This window comes from Triticum dicoccoides, chromosome 3A (assembly GCF_002162155.2).
Source record: "Triticum dicoccoides isolate Atlit2015 ecotype Zavitan chromosome 3A, WEW_v2.0, whole genome shotgun sequence".
Classification (NCBI taxonomy): domain Eukaryota; kingdom Viridiplantae; phylum Streptophyta; class Magnoliopsida; order Poales; family Poaceae; genus Triticum; species Triticum dicoccoides.
Window position 1 is genome coordinate 614,770,323 of NC_041384.1, and position 7,553 is coordinate 614,777,875.

Here is a 7,553-nt window from a genome sequence, read left to right on the forward strand (position 1 = left end):
CTCTGGTGCGGAACGTGTCCTTGTGGACCTTCGAATTTCAGTAGGAGCTTGATCAGAAGTATCTTGATCATCATCATTAACTTCCTCTCTAGTCGGTGCAGGCACCTCAGGAACATTTTCTTGAGTTGCGCCATTTTCCGGTTCAAGAGGTAATACTTCATCAAGTTCTACTTTCCTCCCACTTACTTCTTTCGAGAGAAACTCTTTCTCTAGAAAGGATCCATTCTTAGCAACAAAGATCTTGCCTTCGGATCTGAGGTAGAAGGTATACCCAATAGTTTCTTTAGGGTATCCTATGAAGACGCATTTTTCCGACTTGGGTTCGAGCTTTTCAGGTTGAAGTTTCTTGACATAAGCATCGCATCCCCAAACTTTTAGAAACGACAGCTTAGGTTTCTTCGCAAACCATAATTCATACGGTGTCGTCTCAACGGATTTCGACGAAGCCCTATTTAAAGTGAATGCGGCAGTCTCTAAAGCATAGCCCCAAAAAGATAGCGGTAAATCGATAAGAGACATCATAGATCGCACCATATCTAATAGAGTGCGATTACGACGTTCGGACACACCATTACGCTGAGGTGTTCCAGGCGGCGTGAGCTATGAACCTATTCCACATTTTCTTAAGTGTGTGCCAAACTCATGACTCAAGTATTCTCCTCCACGATCTGATCGCAGGAACTTGATTTTCCTGTCACGTTGATTCTCAACCTCACTCTAAAATTCCTTAAACTTTTCAAAGGTTTCAGACTTGTGTTTCATTAAGTAGATATACCCATATCTACTCAAGTCATCAGTGAGGGTGAGAACATAACGATAGCCACCGCGAGCCTCAACACTCATTGGACCGCACATATCAGTATGTATGATTTCCAATAAGTTGTTTGCTCGCTCCATTGTTCCTGAGAACGGAGTCTTGGTCATTTTACCCATGAGGCGTGGTTCTCATGTGTCAAATGATTCGTAATCAAGAGACTCTAAAAGTCCATCAGCATGGAGCTTCTTCATGCGTTTGACACCTATGTGACCAAGGCGGCAGTGCCACAAGTATATGTGACTATCATTATCAATCTTACATCTTTTGGTACTCACACTATGAACATGTGTAGCATTATGCTCGAGATTCATTAAGAATAAACCATTCACCATCGGAGCATGACCATAAAACATATCTCTCATATAAATAGAACAACCATTATTCTCAGATTTAAATGAGTAGCCATCTCGAATTAAACGAGATCCTGATACAATGTTCATGCTCAAAGCTGGCACTAAATAACAATTATTAAGGTTTAAAACTAATCCCGAAGGTAAATGTAGAGGTAGCGTGCCGACGGCGATCACATTGACCTTGGAACCATTCCCGACGCGCATCATCACCTCGTCCTTTGCCAGTCTCCGCTTATTCCGCAGCTCCTGTTTTGAGTTACAAATGTGAGCAACCGCACCGGTATCAAATACCCAGGAGCTACTACGAGTACTGGTAAGGTACACATCAATTACATGTATATCACATATACCTTTCGTTTTGCCGGCCTTCTTGTCCGCTAAGTATTTGGGGCAGTTCCGCTTCCAGTGACCACTCTCCTTGCAATAAAAGCACTCAGTCTCGGGCTTGGGTCCATTCTTTGACTTCTTCCCGGCAGCTTGCTTGCCGGGCGCGGCAACTCCCTTGCCGTCCTTCTTGAAGGTTTTCTTACCCTTGCCTTTCTTGAACTTAGTGGCTTTATTCACCATCAACACTTGATGTTCCTTTTTGACTTCTACCTCTGCTGATTTCAGCATTGCAAATACTTCAGGAATGGTCTTTTCCATCCCCTGCATATTGAAGTTCATCACAAAGCTCTTGTAGCTCAGTGGAAGCGACTGAAGGATTCTGTCAATGACCGCGTCATCCGGGAGATTAACCCCCAGCTGAGTCAAGCGGTTATGCAACCCAGACATAGTGAGTATGTGCTCACTGACAGAACTGTTTTCCTCCATCTTACAGCTGAAGAACTTGTCGGAGACTTGATATCTCTCGACCCGGGCATGAGCTTGGAAAACCATTTTCAGCTCTTCGAACATCGCATATGCTCTGTGTCTCTCAAAACGCTTTTGGAGCCCCGGATCTAAGCTGTAAAGCATGCCGCACTGAACGAGGGAGTAGTCATCGGTACGTGCCTGCCAAGCGTTCATAACGTCTTATTCTGCGGGGAGAATAGGTGCGTCACCTAGTGGTGCTTGTAGGACATAATCTTTCTTGGCAGCTATGAGGATGATCCTCAGGTTCCGGACCCAGTCCGTGTAGTTGCTGCCATCGTCTTTCAGCTTGGTTTTCTCTAGGAACGCGTTGAAGTTGAGGACTATGTTGGCCATTTGATCTACAAGACATATTTGTAAAATTTCAGACTAAGATCATGATAATTAAGTTCATCTAATCAAATTATTCAATGAACTCCCACTTAGATAAACATCCCTCCTGTAATCTAAGTATAACATGATCCGAGTTAAATAGGCCGTGTCCAATCATCACGTGAGACGGACTAGTCAACATCGGTAAACATCTTCATGTTGATCGTATTTTTTGGGCCCCAAGTTTTATTTTGATATCTAGTGTTGTTTTCAAGTTTTTCATTTGTGGGTGTGATGCCAGTATTTCCTATGTTTAGAACTACATTTGTTGTAGCTAGGGGTCGGAGTTTGTGAACTGAATGATGTGTTGCAGTTTCATTTTAATAATGAAAAGAAACCAAACGTCTGTCCCCTGTTTATTGGGGGAAAAATGGCATCAAAGAGTGTTTCATACACAGCAAGAAATCAAAAGAAGTGAAGAAAGTTGTTTGATTGGATGGAAACTTTCCTCCAAAACATAGTACATGAAAAAACTCCCTAAAGATTCCATTCACGTGAATTAGAGCATCCACGTAGGGGGGGAAATGGACTCAAGCCCTCCACAAATCCTATGCAATTTTGTTAATCAATGGTTCATTCAGTTTTGAGAAAACCAAAACAAAGAAAATAGAAATAGTACATAAATAGAACTGACTGGATGTTGTCAACTCGAGAATTGCCCAGTTTCCTCCCTAATCACGAAAAGAGCATTGACTGGATGTTTTGTCCTCAAAACATTCGAAATGAACAATACTAATAAGGATCTGGGATGCTCATTTCCTATAAACCAAAGATAAATGATAAGTGCCACATGTTAGGTGTGTGGCACTCCGGCTCACATGTTTTTCGATGACAATTTCAGTCACGCAAGGATGATGAATTGCAGTGACACACGATAAGTTTTTGTCAAAAAATAAACTGAAGCATTGCCATGCTTGCCAACAAAAGTTGCCATCCTCGCGTAACTAAACTTACCATAAGAAATGTTTGAAATTGCCATGTACTCATACCTAAGTGTGTGTGGCACTTAGGGCATCTCCAGCCGTTGGCTCCCCCAGGAGGGGCAAAAAATTGTCCCCTGGGGGCGCACCGGCGCTAAACCGCGCACTGGGGGCGTGATGCCCCCCAGTCGCGGCCCCCCACGGGTTTTTAAAATGTTCAAATTCGGCGCAAACACAACGCAAACACGGGCGAGTTCGTTCAAATTTAAACATATTTTATAAAAAAAAGAAAAAAACTACCGCGGGCTACCCCCGCCGTCTCCCTCGCCGCCCGCCTCGCCGCCCGCCCACGCGGTTCTACATGCCGAGGAGGCTGTAGAACCGCGTGTAGTCACGCCGTCGTCGTCGTCGTCGTCGCCCCCGCCTACGCCTCCGCCATCCCTGCTGCATCCCTCCCCCGGTTGGCGCGGCGGGTTGGACGGTCCGGGGGCGTCGTCGTCGTCGCTATCGAGGACGATGACACCGTCCTCGTCTTCGCGCCCACGTTTGCGGGCGGCGATCTCCTCCAGGGCCCGGCGCTGCCGGACCATCTCCTCGCGCACGTAGTCGTCGCGCGACCACCGCATGGCGTCCTCGTCGGAGAAGCCGCGCCGGGCTATCTCCTCGTACTCCGGGGGGAGGCTGGACTCCACCTTGGGCTCGACGAGGGCGCCGGAGCTGTGGGTACGCGCGCTGACAGGCGTGTCCTGGGGCTCTGGCTTGACGGGGCGGAGGTGGAGGCAGGGAGAGCCGCCGGAGCTGCGGGTATGCGCGCTGACAGGCGTGTCCTGGGGCTCCGGCTTGACGGGGTGGAGGTGGAGGCAGGGAGAGTCGCCGGACGAGGAGGAGGACGCCCTGGTCTCCATGCGCCTCGGCGTCCAGGAGCTTCCCCGGCGGCGTCAGAAGGACGGGGGAGCGGGGTACTCGAGGCGCGGCGTGTTGCCGCCCTCGATGTACTCGAGAACGGCCTCCAACGTGCGGCCGGGCACGCCCCACCACCGGCGCCGGCCATCGGAGTTGAGCCTGCCGGAGGGCACGACGCCGTTGGTGGCCTCGAGCTGCTCGGCGTGACGGCGGCGGAAGTAGGGCTTCCAGAGCGGGCTGTCGGGGACGTACCGTGGCCCCTCCCTCGCCGCCGGCGGCAGGGACACGCGGATGCGTGCGATCTCCGCACGCCGCGTCGCCCCGGTGGGTGGTGGTGGCACCGGCACGCCGCCGGCGCTGATCCTCCAAGCCCCGGGCACCCGCATGTCCGACGGGACCGGGTACTCGGCCTCGAAAAGGAGGCGAGCCTCGTCCTCGTGCAAATGACGGCGCCCGAATCCGTTCGCCGCCGCACCGTCGCCTGGGAAACGCTCGGCCATGCTTTCTCAACTGATGACGGCGAGAGGAGGAAAGGGGGAGAAATGAGCGCGTTGTCGGTGGATGATCGGGGTGAGTCTCTCCGGCGCGCTTGCAGTCGGCTTTTATAGGCGGAGACGCCGCGTGGTAGGCTTGGCCGGTGCGTTACGCGTGGCGTGATTGCGTGGCGGCCGAGGGACACGCCGCCCAGCCTTCACTGCGCCGCCTGTGAGACATCAATGGAGGCTGACCGGCGCGGCAGCGCGCGGCAGTTTTGACATTGATTCGCTGCGGGAAACGAGGTGATAGGACGACGAAGGGGCGAGAAGAGGATAGAGTCGCTGACGCGGCGAGCCCGCGGCTCTTCGCGCCAAAAACGATTCGCCCGGCGCCCCCGAGCGACCCCCAACGCGCCGGGTTCGGGTTGAGTCCGCCGACGCCAATTTCGGCCCGAGCCGGTGAAAACTGGGCTCTTGGGAGCGCGACTGGGCTAATTTTTTGGCGCCGGCGGATGAAAAGACGCCCGGGGCCTTCTTGGAAGCGCGGCTGAAGATGCCCTTGTCAAGATCCAAACCAAATGCGTCTACAAGGAACTTTGTTTTGAAATCCTCGTACCTTAGTTTTTTCCATTAAAATTTTCCAAACCGAACGAGCCCAAAGAGTTCAGTCCTGGCTATAGACAGATAAAATGGGTCCACACGACCAATTATCCAACCAAGTGCCGACATCGATGATAATCACTTCGCAAAAACAAAAAGAAATGGAACAACAAGACTAAATTCTCCCAAGAATACACGGAGCGGCCAGATAACACGTAGACCAGCTTTCCACCGGCAAATTCCCTGTCCCATATCATGGCTTTCTCCAAACAAAAAATGTCTCGACGTGGTCCTTTTGCTGTTCTCTGAGTAATATCTAGATATCCTGTCCACATCCACATCAACTAATCGGAAATCTTTGCGCTAAAAGGAATTACCCTTTGCCGAGGGCACCCGTGGACCGAGCTTTTGCTTTACGGAAGCAGCGGTGGGAGGGAGGGATCACCTTCACCCACGAGATATTTCTTCGTCTCTTGTTTTGGCCGCTACGCTACGGTCCGGTCTCGCCTTATCTGCTCTGGCAAGGACGGGATAGGTCGTGCGTGCGTGCGTGCATCTCGCCGGCCGCCGATGCGTCAGCTCCGTCAGGTACCACTGTATCTGCCTGTCAACGGCTATCAATCTTTCACGTGATGACAACAGCAGAATTCCGTGGGATGCGCTGGGAGACGCGGGAAGATAAACATCTTTGAAGCGGTGCGGCACTGGCACTCTGCCAGGTGTTTGACCACCGGGCTCCGGTCTAGGGCGTGGGCGTGGGCGTGCCCCGTCTCCGAGGGGAGGGACTGCGCGGATGGATCCGGCGCGTGTACACCGAAGGCGGCTTTAAGAGTACATCCAGCCGTTAGACCCTTCACGCGGCGATTTTACGTGTTTTGGACGAGCCGGCGCTTAAATCGGCATGAGGCGAGCGGATTCCCAGCCGCTCGCTTCAGGGTTGTCCCGGATATGTTTTTTTTTAAGCTGAATTCGGCGAAGTTTGGCAAAATTCGGCAAACTTGATATTCATATTAAACATGTTCGGCGTTTTACATAAATTATTTAAAAAACTAATCTATGGGGCGAAGAACTCGATCAGCGCGGCGAAGTCGCCGACGTCGCCGCTGTCCTCGTCGGCGGCGGCGGCCTTCTCCTTCTTGATGGCGCGGCCGCCCCTGCTGGACCCCTGCCCAGCGTCTCCCTGGAGGACAAGCGGTGGCGGCGCGTCATCGTCGTCGCTGTCGTCGAGGACGACGATGCCTCCCTCGTCCCGGCCACGATGACGAGTTTCGAACCGCGCGAGGGCGGCGCGCTCGCGCTCCCTCTCCGTCTGCACCCAGTCGTCGCGTGCCCATTTGAGGGCCGCTTCATCATCGAGCACCTCCTCCTTGACGCCGTTGGCGAGCCCGGGCTCCGTCTTCACGGCGGGGACCCCTGGCTCCATCTTCGGCTTGACTAGTCGGGGAGGAGCCGAGGACGAGGCGCGGCCGCCGCCTTCGTTGATGACGATGCCGGCCGAGCGGCTGCGCCGGTCGAGCGGGGTCTCCGCTACAGGCTCGGCCTTGACGCCAAACACCGCCGGAGAGCTGGAGGAGTAGGAGGAGGAACGGGACGAGGAGGACGAACCGAAGGCAAACCTCCTTGGCATCCATTGCCCGGCGCCGCGGCGGGGCGCCGACCGGTCCACGAGGGTATGCGAGCGGCGGATTGTTGCCGCCCTCGAGGTGCGTGAGAACCTCGCCGAGCGTCCGGCCGGGGACGGACCACCACAGGTGTCGCCCCTCGTTGTTCCACCGGTCGCCCACCACCACCGGTGCCCCGTTGGTGGAGGTGAGGCGTTGCTCCTTGCGGCGCTGGAAGTACGCCACCCACACCTCGTGGTTGTCAGTGGCGTACTGCGGGAAGGCGCGCTGCTCCTCGGTCAGCGACGACCGAACGCGGTCGACCTCGCCGGCGAAGAGATCGGGGCGTGCGGCGACGTTCGACAGGGGGGATGGGGACGCCTCCGGCGCTGAGCCTCCATCCTGTCGGTCCAACGCGCATGTGTGGAGGCGCCGGAATGTTCGCCTCGGAAAGCATGTACGCCTCCCACGTTTGCAGCGAGCGGCGGCCGAAGCCGCTGGCCGCCGCTCCGTCGCCGGGGAACCGCTCGCACATTGTCGTGGTGGATGGGGTTGGGAGAGAGGAGAGGATCGTCGGCGATGTAGAGAGACAACAGATGTTCGTTAGCGGAGAGAGAGAGAGAGAGCACGGCGTATGTGGCCAACGGCGGGGTGGGGGC